Here is a 19,597-nt window from a genome sequence, read left to right on the forward strand (position 1 = left end):
ATGAATGTGGGGTTAAAAGAGACTGGTGGGGAGCATAGTTCGTTCACAAAGCCCAGGTCCAAGGAAAAAAGCATCTCATTTAGATGTTTTCCCAAAGATGTATGTGAGAAATGTGTCACAGGAACACCATCCATCTCTCCCAGTCCACATAGGTTTTGGTCACTCAATGGGCATAGAAAGTAATTAAAATCGCCCATCCAAATCACACAGCTATCAATGCGTTCTTTTTCGTCTATATTTTTGAGGGTCTCAAGTAATTCTTTGTAGGTCGAGGCCCAAGCATCTTTCGGTATGTTATTATAGAAATTTATCAAGTTGATATGTTGATTGCCTCCCAGTGTTATATGCAAAATCTGGTAGAAGATGGAGTTGGAGAAAAAAGAAATCTTAATTTCCTTTAGGCAGTTTGAGACATAAATACAAAGCCCTCCTTTATTTCTCCCTCTCAGGGTGTGTACAGCTGGCGTGTGGTAAGTACGATAACCATTCATGTGAATGGGCTCAACCGTCCAGCATTCCTGGAGGCAGGCAATCGAAAACCGTTTAATAAAGGAAGCACAATTTATGTCGCCTAACCTGGAGGACAGCCCTGCAACATTCCAAGATAGAAATCTAATAGAATGGCATGTGTCGCCCTCTAAAGATGAGATCACTATAGGAGTTACGCCAGGAGCAACAGGTTTGGAGGATCCGCTGCTCGGCAGTGTGAGGTGGTCAGTTTTCTCGTTGTCGTCAGTATTAATAGGGATAATTCCTAAGTTGTTCTCTAAGGAAGTTGACGATTTTACGGGCCGTGGGTCTGTCGGTGAGTTTGGCTTATCACCCACTGTGACTTCCCCCGCAAATTCGACGACGTTGTAATTCAGGGGTAGTCAGTCGACCATATCCAGACAGCTATACCTGTTTGACAGTGGAATAGTCTCCAACCAGCCTTGACTGGGTATAGGCAACATACCTCTTGCCTGGTTAGTGTGTATTTTTGCCCTCCCTACTAGTTCCCACTGCTTGTTTGCTGAATGGTGAGGATAAAAGTAATCGAGAGGTAGTGGAATGATGTTAGTGTTAGGGTCAAAACATTGTACGTGCTGAATATATTTTACAGCCTGAGTGTCCTTAAAATTAACAATTATACAGTCTCCCGGTATGTCTTTACTCCTTCTACCCACCCAGCTAACTCTCCGTACAAATAGGATTTTAGTATGAATGTTAGGAGGGAGGGGTCGGTTGGAATTAAGCCAATAGATAGTTTTGTTCCTCAATTCTAAATAAGACTCATTGGTTTTTCCCTGCAGTCCAGGTACTCCCGCCAGTATGATGACGTAGGGTGAGGATTCTGGGGGAAGGTCTAAGGTAGGTAATTTGGGAACAACATCTTGGGCAAGAGCAGTTCCATTTGCTACCTCATTACTGTCTTGTGGAATGAGATTATTGGTTTTTTTGTTAACTTCCGATGGATTCTGCTGGGGCTTTACTCCTGCATAAGAGTTTTGAAGGCCACTACTAGTCGTGGTGTTTTCAGTGCAGGCTGTGTTTGCACAGTTGTCCCCTAATAGTCCCAAATGCTTGTCGATTAACGGCAAAACCATAGGGGGAGGAGTTTTCTCTTTTGGGTTGCTGGCAGTTTTAGCAAGAAGAGGGTGTTCATGGAGCTCCCTAAGTAGGTCTGTCCTCAAAAATTGATTATGTTCTAAATTAGCAGAGGCAGTCTTTTCTAATTTCTGTAGTCGCTCCTCAATCTTGGAAAGTCTATCCAGGATCAGACGGGTTGAATTTTCAAACACTTCTATTATTTTAGACTGAAACCCGACATCTAATTGCCTGGTCAAGTCTGAGGGGACTTCGTTCAGAGGATATTCAGCAGCGCCTGGAGTAATGTTAGACGCAATTGTTTTATTTTTATTTTTTGACCCTCTTGGTTGTCTCCCCCCTTTTACTTGCGGAGCAGCCTTAAGTTTCGGTTTTGCTCCTAAATTTAAGGGAGAGGAGGAGGAAAGTGAGGTAGCCTCGGTTATTGCATGTAATTGTGCGCGGGTAGAAACACCTTCAGTTAAATTGTTAGCAGCAACTGCCGTAGTAGTTATAGGTGTAGTAGACCTTATAATATCTCTGCGCTTGTTACTGTCAATAGTTAAATCCGTACTGAGGTCTGCACTTTCAGTTTCACTAGACAGACATTCAGATGGTGTAGGGTTAGTAGTGGTTACCCCTGGTGTAACAGATGAGGCGATTTTCCCTAGAGATGAGCGTTTGGTTGTAAAAGGTTCAAGCGATAGACGTCGCTCGGTAAGGTCTATCTCTCGTTCTAAAATGTTTGCAGCTCTAACAATAAAATTGTCCAGGGTCCCTGCCATAGATGTACCAGCGGCGACATTTTTATTCCTAGACATTATTCCCACCAATATCGATAAGAAGGTCGCAGTCACATACACTTACTAAGATATAGGGGGGGTGGCCCAGCCCAGTGTCTCCAGTCTCGAACGGCCTCAAACGGCCAGCTCTTAGCCCGGTCTTCGCCCCGGGCTTAGTCCCGCGCGCGTCCCGCTTGCGCGCGGTAGGAAAAATGCAAGATGAAGACAAAGGGGCGTGAGGGGAGGAGCCGGGAAGAGGATGCAGCTGCGCTCACCGCCAAGCAGCCTGGTCCTCGCAGTCCTAGCAGTCCCGCGTTCTGATGTTTGTAGTCCGGTGGGTATCGCCCCCAGGGCAGCGCGGCGTTCGCGTGATGAGCCCACAGTTGTCAGCAGTCCCAAGCCTACGAGCGGCACCCCGTAGGGAAGTCTCAAACAGTGGTGGAAAAATCACAAACATATAATGAATATGGGGGTAGTGGAACAACATGAGGAAGACGGTACGCTCCAGCGGGAAACTCCAAGACGAAGACGAGGAAGGGAGACATCTCCAGGCGGAAAAAGGGGAATCAAATAACGGAGGACCACGATAAACTGCACCAGTACCCAAATAGAAGTTTTCATAAGTGCCACCTGTACAAAAAAAGGTGAGAGCCAGTCACTCTTACAGGCCTGGAGGCAGTTCCGTGGTGCACCGGTGCTAACGAGTGCCGAGCGCCCCCAACCCCCTGGCGGCCCGCTCCTCTCTTCACTCGGGGCCTCACCCAGGGGCAGAGCACGCTTCAGGCAGGTGGAGACCTCCTGAGGGCTCCGGCTCCGTAAGTTGTCGCGCTGTGCAGAGTTACCAAAAGTACGCGAGCTGAATCCCTAGGCTTACATACTGCCTGAAAAGCCGTATTTATTTAACACACACCCAAAAAATGCTATTCCACCCCAAAAAACACCTTTTGCAATAAAATCCAAAGCCATCCATGGTGTAAAAGAAAATCAACAGACAACACAAACTGTAAATTTAAATAATGCACCAAAGATTTGAGGCTGACTACCTCTGGGCCTACTGGCAGACTAGGCCACAAGCTTGGAACACTCAATGTAAGCCTATGGCAAATGGCAAAATGCCTGCCTTAACAAAATGGCCGCCACACACATGGCCAGGAGGACACAACAACAAGCATAATCCAAGGGGAACAAAGAAAAGAAATACAGGCCTTTATGGAAAAAGAAGCACACACTACTAAACTACCACCACAAAATTGCCACAAGCCACATGGGCACTCACAGTCACAACAGGCCATGGAAAACAATGAACTGAAGCAGGCCTATAATATATGACCGGACAAAGGAGGCCTGCTAAACAACACAGCTTTAATCCACAAATGAAAATGAACAGTGCTACGAAAGGATTGGAAAGAAGTTACACATCAAGCACACACATCCCACAAAGGTATTTCACACACACACCAACAGAGAAATACACCACAGCCACATTTAGCATTTCAAATAATCCTATGCCATCCATGCCCTACATGATGTTGAAAATTCTACAGACACCACGAAACATGAACCCATGGGTACCCTACTGGCTGAAATTGCAGAGAAAAACAACTAGGCCCCTATTGAAAGCACAGGCCACCCGCCACAACAATAATTTTAAAAAACAATGAAAAACCCAGAAAAATGTAGGTAATACAAATACAAGCACCAATGAAACAAACACACCAATTCTCCAACTTACTTGTAGTAAATTAAATCTCAAATCAAAAAGTCCTCAAATAAATCCAATCCAATGGTATGAGCAGACAGACACAAAAAGTGATCCTTCCAGCTCCAAATCCAAATGAAAGTGAACAGCACATGCACAAAGCACTGGGAGGAGCCTGCTGGACAGGAACAGAAAGTTGTAGACTCAGGGCCTCTTGAAAAAAGAGTTAAAAAAATTAAAGGACTCCTCCTTACACAAAAGACTACAGCAAAATCACAATCTGAGGAGTTTTATGAGCTAAATGATCATTTTAGAGAAGGTTTTATGAAGATCGAGAGATATTCTTCCCCAGATTGTAGTTTTTGCATGTTCGGGATCGCGATCTTACCAAGACAGCCGCCGGAAGTCAGCTCGCGCTCCCGAATGACGTGTTCGCGTTCGCACACTCTCGCGGGATTGGGCAACCATAGTACAAATCTCGTAGTGCTCGCGAACGGACAGAAAAGCAAGTTGGCGATCGCAGAATCACGGTAAGACGTTACCGCGCGCACGAGAATGAATATTGAGCGCGCGAGGAAGCAAAACTACTACGCTACGCGGTAGATTGCATAGCAATCTGCAGCTTCGCACTCTATGCGAATCGCGAAGTTGCCTAAACTTCACAAGCTCCGCGAACGGAGCGTAGTTCAACGCCCAGGCTTACTCCTATTTACATTATACCTGTTCTTTTTCAACGAGAAGTTCCTCTGAACGTTTACTCGGGTGAGAAGTCGCTCACCGGAGTAGCTGTTGCACACTCTCTTACTGGAGTGTCTAGTTATAACATGCATTCTTGCTCTGTATCCTAGCCTCAGAATGTGTAGAATGTATCATTTTATGTTTTGTGTTTCGTTTTGATTGACATGCATGCATTATGGTCAGTGTTCCCTCTACTTATTTTTATGTTTGTGCAGCAGTGACTTGTTTGTGTGCGCACAGTTCTTGTTTGTGGGCGCAACTGAGTGATACTAGCAAAAAGGATACTACTTTCTATTGAGACTAGAAAGGACGGGAAACAGCCATAACATTGCATGCTTTTAAATCGCATGCTTTAACAACACGGTCGTTACAATGACTGCGTTGTTACAACGCGACCCATTACATCGCAAGTCGTTTCAATGACTTGCTGTAGGGGGCGCACTGGTGTTGGATGTACAATCCAACACCTTCCCTGCTGTTGCGTAAACTGAAGTGGGAATAGTAAATTATACTATTCCTAAGTCCAGCGCGCCCCCTACAGCAAGCTGTTGAAACTACATGCGATGTAATGGCTCGCATTGTAACAACGCGGTTGTTGTAACGACCGCGTTGTGAAAGCATGCGATGTAAAGCATGCAAAGTAGCAGTATATATTCAAAAGGACACCTACCCAAATATTTAAAAATTAAAGAGTGAATTGAAAGTACATTTCCCCGCTAAATTGTTTAACAAGTATTGGCAATCCCAATAGGTGTGGCTTTAATGTACTGCACCCTGTACTTAAGCAGGCACACCATTCATCCTGCACTCTTAATACACACTGAGAACTTGCACTGAGGCACATTACTCACCCTGCAATCACAAAGCACACCACTCACCTTACACTTACAAAGATACACCACCTAGCCTATATTCACACAGACACATTGCTTACCCCACAATCAAACACTTTGCTTGCCCCGCATATATGCACTCATAAACACACCAAAACTCTTCATTCAGGCACATTATTCACTGTACACACAAACACCATTCATTCTACTCTCACACGGATCCGAGTCACCTCACTCAAACATGCACACCACTCATTCGATACCCCGCAAGCAATTCCTCACCCTGAACTCCCAATGCCCAAACTCACCCTGGACTCACATTGCTCTCACTGCACTCATGCAAGCAGACTGCACATTTTATACTCACAAAGGTAGACCTCAACACCACAATACACACCATTCAACCTGCACTCAAAATACACTTTGCTTACAGACTGAACACTTCATATTATCACGCAGGCAGACTGCTTACTCTGCAATTATACAGACAATTGAAAATCATGGACGTCATTTGGGGTAGTCAGGGGTCGCAGCTGTGACCACTAGCTTGCTCCCTGCTATTCCTGGCACTTCCTTTGTGACCCACGACTATCCCCAAATGACATCTGTGTCGAAAATCCCTTCACTGTGCAGTTGTACTGACTCACATCCTTGGGCATTCACTATTCACACCTCTAACCCTGCACTCACTGTAAATTCACAAAGGCACACCCCTCACCCTCCTCCCAAAAATGCATCCCTCACCATATACTCAAACAGGTACACTGCTCACCCTGCCCTTAAACATGCACACTCATGTACACCCACGCAGAAACAGCTCTCACCCTACACTAACATAGATATACCCCCCCCCCCACTTATTCAGAAGCACAGACCTCACTTTACCCTCAGGCAGAGTCTTTGGGGAGAACTACACACAGAATAGGACCTGTAAAGCCCAAACTGTAGGAGTAGGAGTACTGCCAAGGAGAATGCATTCTCAACCCTTTCCCCATCCTTCTTAGGCTTAAGTGGATGCAGGCAAAAAAAAGGAATTAAGACACATAATGAACAAATGAAAATATAGGACGGCTTTGATATTACAGGCAGTAAGGAAGGACAGTGTATGTGAGACAAGCAGGTAGTTTGAAGCAAGCCTACCAAATTTCGACAAGATAACATAACATTACAAAAAGAAGAGACTGTGCTAGGAGGGAGCCTGGAGGGAGAACGGCTTCAATCAACTAGCAATTGCTGAATGTTTTAAAGAAAGCACACACGTTTTTTGAAAACTGCCCTCACCCACAACGAGTTGTGGCATGCTTCATCATCGGGCTGCTACTAACGCCTCTGCGCAAGCCAACGCTAGAGGCGGAGCAATAGGGAGGGGTAGACAATACAACAATGATATAAACAAAAACAAAAGAAGGCTGGATCCTTTAGTGCAGAAAAGGTAAATCTTAAAACTGACCCAGGGATATCTCTATAATAATTCTATTCCTGGATTCCCCTGTCAGGTTAAAAAGGTATATATATGTGAAGAGACTATATACTAAATGGATGGTGGTGGAGTGAGTTAGTTAAGTGCTCACCACCCCTCCATTCTGCATAGCAGTCGACATGTTTCTGCTGGTTCAAAAAACTAAATCTCCGGCATTCCTCAGGACAAATTAGATCCACATGCCCTTTTGCCAAACCCCTGTTATTTCCCACTGTTGTGGGTTATACTCCACCTGTCAGTCTGGAGTTCCTCTTATAACTTACTCCTTCAAAAATTAGGAACTGAAAGAAAGAATACGTAAGTAACTTCCACATAAAGCGAAAAATAAAATCTTAATCACGTGTGCTCTCAGACAAACAACAGAAATTGCCAATCACCCATTTGGTGTAGCCAGAATTATAGTCTATGTGGTAATCAAATCTACCATCATAGTGTAACAGGCAAACAATAGCCCTCCCAGTGGTATCTTAGAAGCATACTCTTTTTTGTGCTAAATACCCATTCAGATAAAGTTCCCTGTATATATAATTTTTGTGCATCACACACAAGGAGAAACATGCCGAAACACATGTGATAAAACATCTCTCATCACCCCCACATGTATTCCAAGGGTATTCAGGTTTTACTACCCTCATATTAGAAAAAAGGTCTTAGATATATTCATATGGGATCATGTGATATCCAGATTTTCCCATTGCTTACCAGAGTTTATTAAGCAATTTGCTTAAAAAGGCACTGGAGTAGAGAGCGACCCTCTGTAGTCAAACACTGCGGGAGGGAAACACAAAGTGTATTCAATTCCTAAGATCGTAATTCATACCGGCTGACATACACCTACACACGATATTTCACTCGTGTTTCAAAATTCCCTCAATGTCGTGTATATGCCAAACCTCGTACCTTGTATGTTATTAGGAATATGCAACGTTACCCTGTTTCACATCCCGTTGGGGCCCCGATGACTCTTATGTGTCCGGATAAACATATATATATATCTATCCCCCCACACACACACACATATAGTTGTGGGTGAGGGCAGTTTTCAAAAAACGTGTGTGCTTTCTTTAAAACATTCAGCAATTGCTAGTTGATTGAAGCCGTTCTCCCACCCTACCTCCTGTTTTGTGTGGTATACTTAATTATTGAGGAGGTTGAGGTAGGGTTTGCACCTTCTCCCCCTTCCCTTTGTTGTGAGTAATCTAGGAGGGAGACTGTCTGGTGGGACACCGGTAACAGAGGGCATTGGGCCTGAGGGCCAGGCAGAGAATCAAGAGACTTTCTTAAGTGTATAATGGTCACAGCAGTCTGCAGTGATGAGGGAACTGAAGATAAGAGAGCTTTAATTGTGAGAGGCTGTTGCATAAAGAAAATGAGACCATAAGGAAAGAAACCTTGCCAGGGAAGTAGCTGTGACAGAGAGGGAACGAGAGCTGAGACACCTGTAACTATGAAACACAGCTGCACAAAGAAGAAAATACTGCTCTGGGGTGTTGTCCAGGAAAGACAGCAGTAGACAGAAAAGGATTGGGACTGAGACAGCAGTTATTGGAAGAGAGCGCTGAGCGGATGAAAAAAGTGTCTTCCTAACCCAGCAATTTAGGAACTACCCACTTCACTACAACTTATTTGCAGTGCACCACACAACACTAAGTAAATATGCAGTGTGGTGTTGTGGATCAGGTGCCTGTTTTCGCCAAGCTGAGGCTAGTCCTTCCTCTTCTCATGCTTTGGCTTCTAGTACACTTGGAATCCTTCCTACCTTGCCTCATGACTTGTGCAACAGGGAGCCACCACTCCTCAACACTGTCACTCTAGTACCATGGCGAAACCCATTCCTAGACCAACATCACTCTGCAACCCAGGGATCTTTAAAATACAACTCTGTGCTGTCTGCAACAAGCAGGGGATCCTCTATGAAGCTGGGGAAACAGACAGACTAGTAGGAAGAAGGAATATGCAGAACGCAGATTCAAAGCACATCAGCCAAGTATGCCACTGTTTTCGGCCACTCACAAGAGAAACTGTGCACCAGATAGGGAATCATACATGTATTTGTGAAACATGTGTTTATCCAAGAGTTTGTTGACGCTATATTACAGATGCATGTCTCCCTAGTCAATGGTACACTACACTTCTCACTTTATTTATTTTCCTTAGGGCCCTTATTTTTAATTACTACTTAGATTTACTTCTGCTCTTATTCAGCAATGTTGGTCTTTATAACTGTCTTTTGAGTAATTGTTGTATTTAGAGGTGGGCAAGCCACTGAGAGCTCAAGCTAGGCTCGAGTCTGAGGCCAGGCCTAGCTGAAGTTCCTATTGTAACCTCAAGCCCACAATGAACCAAGCCTTCATGTGGCTTCTGCAGGCCTCCCTCTCTCCCTCTACCCATCCCTCTTTCCCTTTACCCAATATGTGCCATTATGGCCAGAGCTGCTGACTTTGGAACTGGGGAACCAGGTTTGAGTCTCGGTGCTGGCCCAACATCCTTTGATTCTGGGCACGTCACTTAATGTCCCCGTGCTTATAAACCATTAATGTTAACTGGTGCTCATATAAAGAGCTCCCATACATTTAGGTTGAGTTTGTGCTGTATAAGAACTGCAGAAAACTGCACAAAGTGGTAAAAACAAAGTCTTAACATAAGAAAAGACAAATAGATACCCGTTTATTGGCTGATTTTTACACAGTGAACAAGAAAACTTGGATAAATTGTGGTTTCCCCTCCTAAATTGAGTGATCTTAGGCAAATATTTTATTTTACCCATACTTTTTTCTTCATTACTGCATATGCAAACACTTTCAAATATGTAAGTTCAGACTATCAGTTGTACAGAAATCTATTCTGTTTGGTTTAATAGACTATGTTTCTCTATAATAATCTTACCCACTTACAGGGGTTACAAGACAACTTCTTGCCTCTTAGTTCACTAATTGCTCTTGTTTTAAAACTATCACTTTTAATATGTGCTTCTCAGGGCAGTGCTATAATGTGACTATTATGTCAAAGGTTCCACGTGGTAAAGAAGTACACGTTTTCAATGTTGATGAGTCTTTATTATATTTTACATGATGTTTGTTGTATGATTTATATAGCAATCATTTACAGGGACCAGCTCGTGCACATGCTCTAAGATCATAGCCAGACTCTAGGCAAGGTTCTGGTTCTGCTCTCCCTGTTAATCTGTTGGCTCGCCCATCTGTACTTTTACGTGAGTTGTTTTCACAAATTACTTTTAAAAACCCCTGCAAAGCCCCAGACAGTGACAGAAAGGAAATACAATTCTTAAGAATAATTTGTGGAGAAATCACTTATGTGATTCCAATAAGGGGATTGCAGCGTTCAAATTGCACATAGAGAAGAATAGTTTGGTCTATTCAGTTTACAGTAAGAATATAATTTGTTAACTTTATGTTCCAACCAGCCGCAGACAGCGTGTTTGATATCCAGATTATTTCATCAGGTCTCTCTTTTCTTTTTCATCTCTGCATTTTTCTACCTCTCCAAATAAGTTATCTTGAACAGAACATTGTTTAGTTCGAACATCTGGGGCTTTTATAGTCAACACCTTCAAATACAAGCATGAAAATATAGTTTTACCAAAAGAGCTTGTTTAGTTGCTATGCTTTTATTATACAAATCGCAGTCCCCGCACTATCATTCCTCCTTTTCACAACTGTAAAGTGTGTAAATCTTATGGGCTGCCAACTATTTAAAAAACAGTTAATCTAAGAATTGTGGAGGGTCTATGCAGTCACACCTTAAACAAAGTCAGGAGAAAGGAGGAAACATATGAAAGGCCTCTCTTTGCCTTCATTAGCAGCTCATTGAGAGCTCTTCTCCTGTCAGCAAGAGATCGATTTGTTTTGCGTACTCCTTAAGGCTTCCTGCGCTGTGAAAAATCAGCTGTGCGTGGCCGCCCAGGCACGCAGCCTAGAGGGAACAAAGATTATGGTACACATCATTTTTAAGTAGTCCCATACTATTGTTTTTCTCACACTTCCAAATTAATGTCACTTACTTTACCCTTACAAGAGGGGTCTTTTAAAGGGATGTCTCTCCCTTATCACAGTTGATGGGTATTACCCCCATTTAAACAGTATGTAATGGGTGTTAGTCCCGCTTACACAGTTTCTAATGGGTACGAGTCCCATGTATTCAATCGTTTTGTTCACACTCTTACCTCCACATAGGGGTTCTAATGGGTACAAACCCCATGTGTTTTTTGTTCTGTGCACATATCTAACCTCCACACAGGGATTCTAATGGGTAAGAGTCCCATGTGTTTTTTTGTTCTGTCCACGTATCTAACCTCCACACAGGGGTTCTAAAGGGTACAAGTCACATGTGTTTTTTTTGTTCTGTGCTCGTATCTAACCTTCACATAGAGGTTCTAATGGGTATGAGTCCCATGTGTTCTGCTGTTCTTTTCATGCTACTAACCTCTAATTAGGGGTTCTAATGGGTACGAGTCCCATGTGTATCTTTGTTTGTGCGCATTAGTCTACCATACTTGCAGTTGTCTGCCTCTAGGCCTGTTTGGCTGTATGGTTAGCAGTCAACATTATGTTCCTTTCTTCTCCTTACTATTTTATTTGGTTGATGTTGGGTGTAGATGTTCCATGTTGTTTCTGGTCCATTGTTTCACCTGCATTTTGGGGAAAGCCAGTTCGGGTGTCCGTCACCCATTTCTAATGTTTTCTTTATAAAATTATAGGAGGATGATGGGTGGGTGATATATATATTTTATGTATATTTATCTTTGCATCTCCTCTACATTGTTTATTTTTCTTGCATGTACTTATTGTACTTGTAATGAATTTTTCCTCTGAATTTACTTTCCATTTCTCTCGAATTCAGTCTTAACATTTCATTTCATTTTCTCTTGTGCTTACTCTTGCATATTTCCAACGTATTTTCTTCTTTGTTCACGCTTGATTTTTCTTGGCATATTTGCTTTGATCCCTTTATGTTTGGGTTCACTTTCTTCTTGCTATTTCTCCACTTTTCCATGTCTCCATTTTTTGGGGTTCTCTTTGTTTGAACCCTTTTATTCTTTGTGGTTTCCATTTTTGTTTTGTGGAAGAAGGGAAGGTATGTTGTAACCTGCATTGTATGTATCTGGTTACTTTCTCCCTAGCTGCTCAGCCAGTGTGAATGTGATGCATGGAATGCTGGTGTGAGAGTCTTTAATGGAATGCTTGGGTGCCTGGATGCTTGAATGTGTCAGTTGGAGTATGGGCTGAGCAGCAGGCAGAATGCTCCTGGTGGGGCTGTATCTCTACAACTCAACTACCTGTAACTGAACTCAATAAATCTACATAAAACGACATCATGGCTGGGGACCTCATCACTACAGTATGGCAGAACTGAAAGTGAATCCTAAACTCAATGCTGTTCTGAGCAGGGGCCACCAAAATGGCTTTGGCCCAGGGCCCCCAAAATCCCTAACATGTCCCTGTCACCACAAAATCTGTCAGACAACATTGCTCTGAAGTAAAATAGGCAACATCATTAACTTTCTATTAGTTTTATTTTTTTAAACATAAGCCTGACATGTGCCCTAAACCCCCACTGCTTCAGGCAAGCAACATATCGTACCACTAAGGAATTCTCAATGAGGTGTTCGTTCAGCACCCTTTCTGTGGACTTTCACCTTTGTCTTCAGATCCATAACTGGTTGGTGGGCAATTATCCCATTATAATACTGCCTAGAACGTTATTTAATGATTTCTCATGTACCAGCTCGGAGCTATGGAGTGCTGAAAAAAACGATAGCACTGTCTCCCTGACAGACACTTAAACGTTTACTTGGGTACACATTCTGCAAAACATAAACACATACTAGTGCGCATGTGCGCACACAGCTATCATTAGCGGCCTTGAAAATGGCAAATGCCACAGCAGGTACAGAGATTCAAAGCATCATATACACATTATTGCACTTAGCATAATTTCACTTTGAAGATTGATTTGGGCTGAAAAAGCATACTTAAAATTCAAGTTTCTGGCATTTTTACGCTTTTTTTTACATAAGAATGCTAACTCTTCATAGCTACCTGTGTGTGTAGGATGCTTTGTTTTACATACGAATGCTAACTCTTCAAAGCTACCTGGGTGTGTAGGATGTTGGATGTCTGTAAAATCGAAGCAGAGAGAATGTGGTTTTATAGTCAGAGCTGCTGACTTTGTAACTGGGGAGTCGGGTTTGAATCCTGGCCTTGGCGCAACATCCTGTGATCTTGGATGAAATAATTTAATTTACCCATGCGTACTGTAATAAATCTGATTATGTATAACATAACTGGTGCTCATTTAAAGTGTTCCAGTGCCCAGGAGCTGAGTTTGCACAATGTAAAACTGTGAAAATATAATATTTTAAGGTACTTATTGGCACTCATTTTTCCCAATATATCAAAGTGGTGTCTTAACCAATGAAGTCTTAGCATTGACATAGGAAAGATTTATATTTTTAATACAAATTTTAAAAAAAGGTAGAGTGTGGAAGTACGGAGAATCCCAGGAGCCCTCCTTGTTCCTTTCCAGGTGCCATTCAGCAGCACATGTTGTATGAACCCTTTTTGATGCAGTAGAATAAGTTATTTTTCCCAAAGCTTTTTTGCCCTGGCCACTCATCTGTAATATTGCAAAGGACTATGAGCATAGGCCAGGGCTCCATGAAAATTATGCGTCCATACTTAAACAATCCATAAACCACAATTGTGACCTCTGAAGTTGAGAATCAAAGGCAGTCCAAGTTTCTCACAGTGCCTGTCGGTGGGTCATAAAGTTGTTCCAAATACAAGCTCATGCAGTCCTGCGCTTCTCTGCAGAGTGCACATTACATTAGTCACATGTGCCAGTTTTGATCCTGTGAAAAAGTGCAAGAAGGAACTAAACAGGTGTTGAAATATTAACATGGCACAAGTAAAAGAAACTGTGTTGTGTTATATATGGGGGATATTGAAGTGAAGGAGCTGCACGGAAGTACATGCAAGATCAATTTAACAAACTTGAAAAGGATTTGACAAGCTAATGTGACCCTGCCAGGAATCAAATTTTTCACTTCAAGATCATGGCTATCTTACCAGCCATCAGGACTTCAAACAAATAACTTGCAGATCATGGTGTATAAGATAAAGGCAGCAGGTAACACCTAGGCATGTCATTCACTCCCTTGCCCATCACCATGATTCTGATCTTGAGGGAGCTTTCACGCTGTCTCATGCAAAACATACTGAGAACATGCAAGTAATATTTCTTAAACATTTTCTCTTCATTGTGCCGCTCTCCTGTTTGCAACTTTTACAGAGCCATAATATGTGGCTGAGTTGCTAGACAGGAGGTAAAATCAACAACAATACAGACTGGATGAATACACAGTATAGAATAATTGTGGAATGGCATCCACAGGGATTTTTCAATGTCCAGTGACAGGTGGACCACACGCGTGAACTAGGGAAATTTCCACGGCTGATCCTTTTGGGCAGCCAGATCCTTTATCAGGTCAGGAATGAGACCTGAAATCCTGCTAACACTCTTGCAATGAGTACTTCTGAGAGGATGCTTGAAAAAGCACTAAGCATGTCCCCATAGTGTAATGCCAGTTAGAAGACCAACCCACAGTCTGAATCCCAAATTACAATACATAGAGTATATTTGAGATTTTTTGTATTGTTCATAACTTGACATGTTATTACTCGCTTTAACTTCATATTATGCTGATCTTCTCTATTTCACTTGAATTTTGCAGGAATGTCATTAGCTACCAGTGATTGACGTTGATAGTAAGGTGACACCTTTATTTGTTCTTGAGGTGATTTGCTAATCTGCACCTTTCTTTAATGGCATTGATGATTTTCTAAATTAAACTAAAGAATTGTGGAAAAAAAAGGTCTGGACAAGAGTGCGAAGCATTACACATGGTGCATAGAAGGAGATGGCAGGTCCCTGAGTAGGCCTAAGGCCTACAGTATGGTAGTGCTGTCTCAGAGAAAAGACAAATCTAATTTGTGGCGGGGGAGAGGTGTTCTGTTTCCAGTGAGCCATTACCTGTGTATTTAGGGTTAAAAATAGGCTTGGGCGAAATTGTAATTACACCGAAGTAATTGGCGTGATTTTGCACTACAAATCTATGCAAAATTACCGACATTACTTCACATCGCGTAATTTGGAAGTTAATTTTTTGAACTGGAGCAGCATTTCAGGTGGATTTTTTACCCGCGTGGACCATTCTGGTAATTTGTGAATTCAAGACTTGAAATTTGAACATGAACGGTAGTGTTTTGAATGCAAGTACCTGTTCCTTTAATGAGTTTTGTCAACAAACATTTCAGGTAGATTTGTATAATGGGAGATGTACCGATTGGGTAAATTTTGAAGGCGAGCTGCATTTCATGTAGATTTTTTACCCAAGTGAACCATTTGGGTAATTTTTTTAGGTAAAACTGCAAATTAAAATGTGAGTGGCTGTGTTTTGAATACAAGCAACCGGAAAGCAACTCAAAATAACATTTTTGAGTTGAATTTATTCCCAGACTGACTGTTTGGGTACGTTTTTCAGGGCACGATGCAATTCACGTAATTATATATAATTTTGTGTAATTTTCCAGTAATTTAGCGAAATTACGCTACCTAAATTACTAGTTGTAAACTTGAACCGTGGTGTCATCGCTGAAATTCCTAGAAACCGAGAAGTCTACAGACTTGTTGTGATCACACCATTCTGATGTTTGATACTACTTTGAATTCTTTGTACATGGCCCTCCTCCCCAAGTAGACCCCTTAAACCTAGCCAGGTGACCCAGCATCAAGGCCCCTTTGTTGTGGGCTCCCCAATTGTCTGGGTTTTTTTTTTGTTGGGGCCAACATGACCGCCTGAGGGGGTGATCAATGACTCCTCCATCACCTAAAGAGTGGAAGAACTGCAACCAACAACACCGTGGCCACTTTGTTCCCTGCTCTCAAGCATAGCCTCAGTGAATGCACAGCGTCGGAGATTTAGAGCTGGCTGAGACCCAGGGCATGTCAGCAAATATGAACAGTTAGAAAGACTGAGAAAACACCATGGGGCAGATCTATGTTGCAGTTGCGCCACTTTTACGCCGCCGTTGCGTCACTTTTGTGACGCAGCGGCGGCGTAAACCCTGCGCCCCGTTGCGCTCTATTTACATCGTGACGCATCTATGGAGATGCGTCACGGTGTAAAACCCTGCGCCACATGAAACCTGCGTCAGGTTTCATGTGGGCGTTTCAAAGCAGGGGGGGGGCGTTCCGTCGCAGGAACGCCCCTGAAAAGTGACTCAGTGAAATCTATAAGATTTCACTGAGTCACTTTCCCAACGCTGATGCGTCAAAACCCTGCGCCTGCTTGAAGCAGGCGTAAGGCTTGACGCACCATGTTAGGTATGGGGTAGGTTGGAACAGTGCTGAAGTTGCGTCGCGCTTGCGACACAACTTCAGCACTGCGCCAACCTTACGCCGGCAGATACGTCACGCATCTGCTTGTCCTTGCGCCACGATGCACCGCATTGTAAATGCGGCGCATCTTCGGTGGCGCAAGGGCAAACTTGCGTGACGCATCTTCCCTGGCGCATCCATGCTGATTTGCAGGGATGCGCCAGGGAACATAAATCTGCCCCTAAGAATTGGGGAGAGGAGTTGGCCTAACCGATAGGGCGCTCAATCTAGGACCTGGGGAACTGGGTTCGAGTCTTGGTAATGACACAACATCCTGTGATTCTGGGCAAATCACTTAATCTCCCCGTGCCCAACAAAAAATTAAACTGTGTCCTCCTGTAACGTAACTGGTGCTGTGTAAAGCGCTCTGATATCTGATTGGATTCGGGTCAAGTTCGCACTATATAAAACTCTGCAAAAAAAAAAACAACAAAAAAAAAACCTGAAAAGTTACCATGACTAAATGGCACCAAAAGTTAGGGAGGGCAGAAGGGTGGCATAGCCTCAAGGGTAGGCCGACCCAGGGAGGGGCCCCAAACACCAGAAAGAAGAATTCCTCATACTAAAAGTCCCAAACTTGATGTTCATTACATTAAGCACTTGCCCCAGATATCAAACTTAGAGTAAAGTGAAGCATGTTTAAAACTGATGTCGTTTTTCCCATTATGGGGCAAGCTATCACACTATTTTAGAAACTGACTGTGAACAGCCACTTTGTCGGTGAGATTGTACTGCGCACTGGTGATGTGACTGGACCATCTGCCTCTGTGCAGCCTCATTAGCTGAGGGTAGACTTACAGTTCTGACAGTATAATTACATTTCATAATTACAGTAATTCTAATATCGGAGGTGTTATTACTGGGTTGGCTCTAACAAATTGCATTTTTTTCAAAGATGCTTTCAAACATTTCCCTAGGTTCATGAGTAATAAGTGTTCTTCCCTTCCACCACCTGAGTCAATATTCCTTTTTAATTAAAGATATTGGCGTTAATTTTACTTTTCTTTTGCGCTATGTTAAAAAAAAACGCAGTTGTTGTAGTGATACAGTTTTATTTCATAAATGTATTAAACATGCCTCGCTTTGATTTTTTGTGATTCACACACAAGCAATACATTTGACTTTGCTAATGCAAGGAAACCCATGGACGTACACACGTTGTTTGCATGCATTTGTCCAGTAATGCCAGACCTGTTGGTTTTGCCAGTGCTCGTTATTCATCCAGTGAGGCTGAGCAGAAGCTCTGTAGATTCACCCTCACAAACCTACATTCTGCATGAATTTCAGTGTAAACACACAATTGCAAACCTGCCGTTCGCTGGCTCCAATATATATATATACCTGCTTCACCTCCATTGAAGGAACAATTGGTTATGAGGTGTAAAGCTCTAATAAATTATGGATAAAATGCTACCACATCATTCTACAGATTTCTTGCACTTCCTTTTACATGCTGCGGCTGGCTTGATTCCATTCTTGCCTGCAATCTTTTATTGTAGGATGAACTGCAAACAATAATCGTCTTCTTATTCGCACACGGCAGTCCCTGGACTCTATATGTTTGATTCTGAGACGTTTTTCTGTACTTTTGCATGAAAAGGGTTTGCTTTGGCATTGCTGCTGCAATACAAGTTATTGCCCTCTGTTCCGAAAGACCTCCTAGTGCCGTATCGCGATGCGCTGTGTGTGCGCTCAGGGTGGAGACAAGAGCTTGTTTTTTTTTTTTTTTTAATTTCAGTAGATTTTTATTAAGATTTAGTTTTTTCTCCCCAAAACCCATGACATATAACATATAACGTAACACATACATAAAACAATTAACGATTAACATGCACTCTGCATCGCTTGTTGTTACAGGGTCGCCCACTTTGGCTGTGTAGGTTAAGTTACAATTAGCCTATTTTGGCTATGTAATGTGAATTCATTTAATCCGATAAGTCTCCCAGTTAGGGCATTGTTTATATATCACAGCTCAGAAACAGTGACAGGGCTGTTGGGGGCGGGGCCTGGCCTATGCGGCCTTAGCCCGCTGCACACAGGTTAAAGTGTGTACAATTAGGGTTGTCAGTCCGCTGGGGTTGGACAAATGGGCAGGCCGAAGAGCAGGCCCTGTGGCCAACCCCTGCTGCTCAAGGTCGATGACTGTGTGCAGCAAGGGCTGTCCACTTGTGCAAAGGGCAGATAGAGTACATGGTAGGTGACTTCTTTTAGAATAAAAATAAAATAAATTAAAAATGCACATTTAAAGTTTACCCTGCAGTGAACCCAAAACTGAAAAAGGTTTGAAATTCGCCAGTTCCCGTTTGCAATGCACAATGCACAAAATAATTAAAATAGTTCTCTTTTATGAGCAATTGATTACAGGGGATCTTCTACAGCTGTCATAAAAATGCCATACCTAACAAGGGTTAGCTCCATCATGGCCATGCCCCCTGGACTCTAATATCCCTCAATAGTATTGTATTCAATATGCTGGCAGAAGTACGCAAACTGGCTGAAGATGGTGATTGAGACATGACATACCCAAATGCGTTTTAATGCAACACAGGCCAACCTGCGTGAATAAGAGGCTGTTGCATATGGAGCATGGTATTAGCCAAAGAGAGATGAGGATCATTGGCTAATATGCCACTAAATGCAGAGAACGCTTCAGCTTGGTCAAGTCGCTTTTCTGCTTTGCAGTTCTTTTAAAGGATGGATATAGGTTCCAGTTCCTCAATGTTTTGCTTTCAGGATCACCTGTTACCAGCTGGTCATGTTCCTGATACTGACTGGAGATGCAATCCCAATGAATCTCATTTAGGCTGAAAGTAGATTTGGCATTGGACACTCTGCGTTCTGGAAAGCCTCTTTCCGAATTGCTTAAAGTAATGTTGGGGGCACCGGAGAATTCACAACCTTATGGGCTTTTCAAATAACTTTTCCAATTTTCTAACATTCTTTAGTGGATTAGTATACAAATATTGAATGGTTTGCTGTTGATTATGTTCGGCAGAACACGCTTCCTTCCCTTAGTTCAACCTTTTTTTTAAGTTTAAGA

This window comes from Triturus cristatus, chromosome 7 (genome assembly GCF_964204655.1).
Source record: "Triturus cristatus chromosome 7, aTriCri1.1, whole genome shotgun sequence".
Taxonomy (NCBI): domain Eukaryota; kingdom Metazoa; phylum Chordata; class Amphibia; order Caudata; family Salamandridae; genus Triturus; species Triturus cristatus.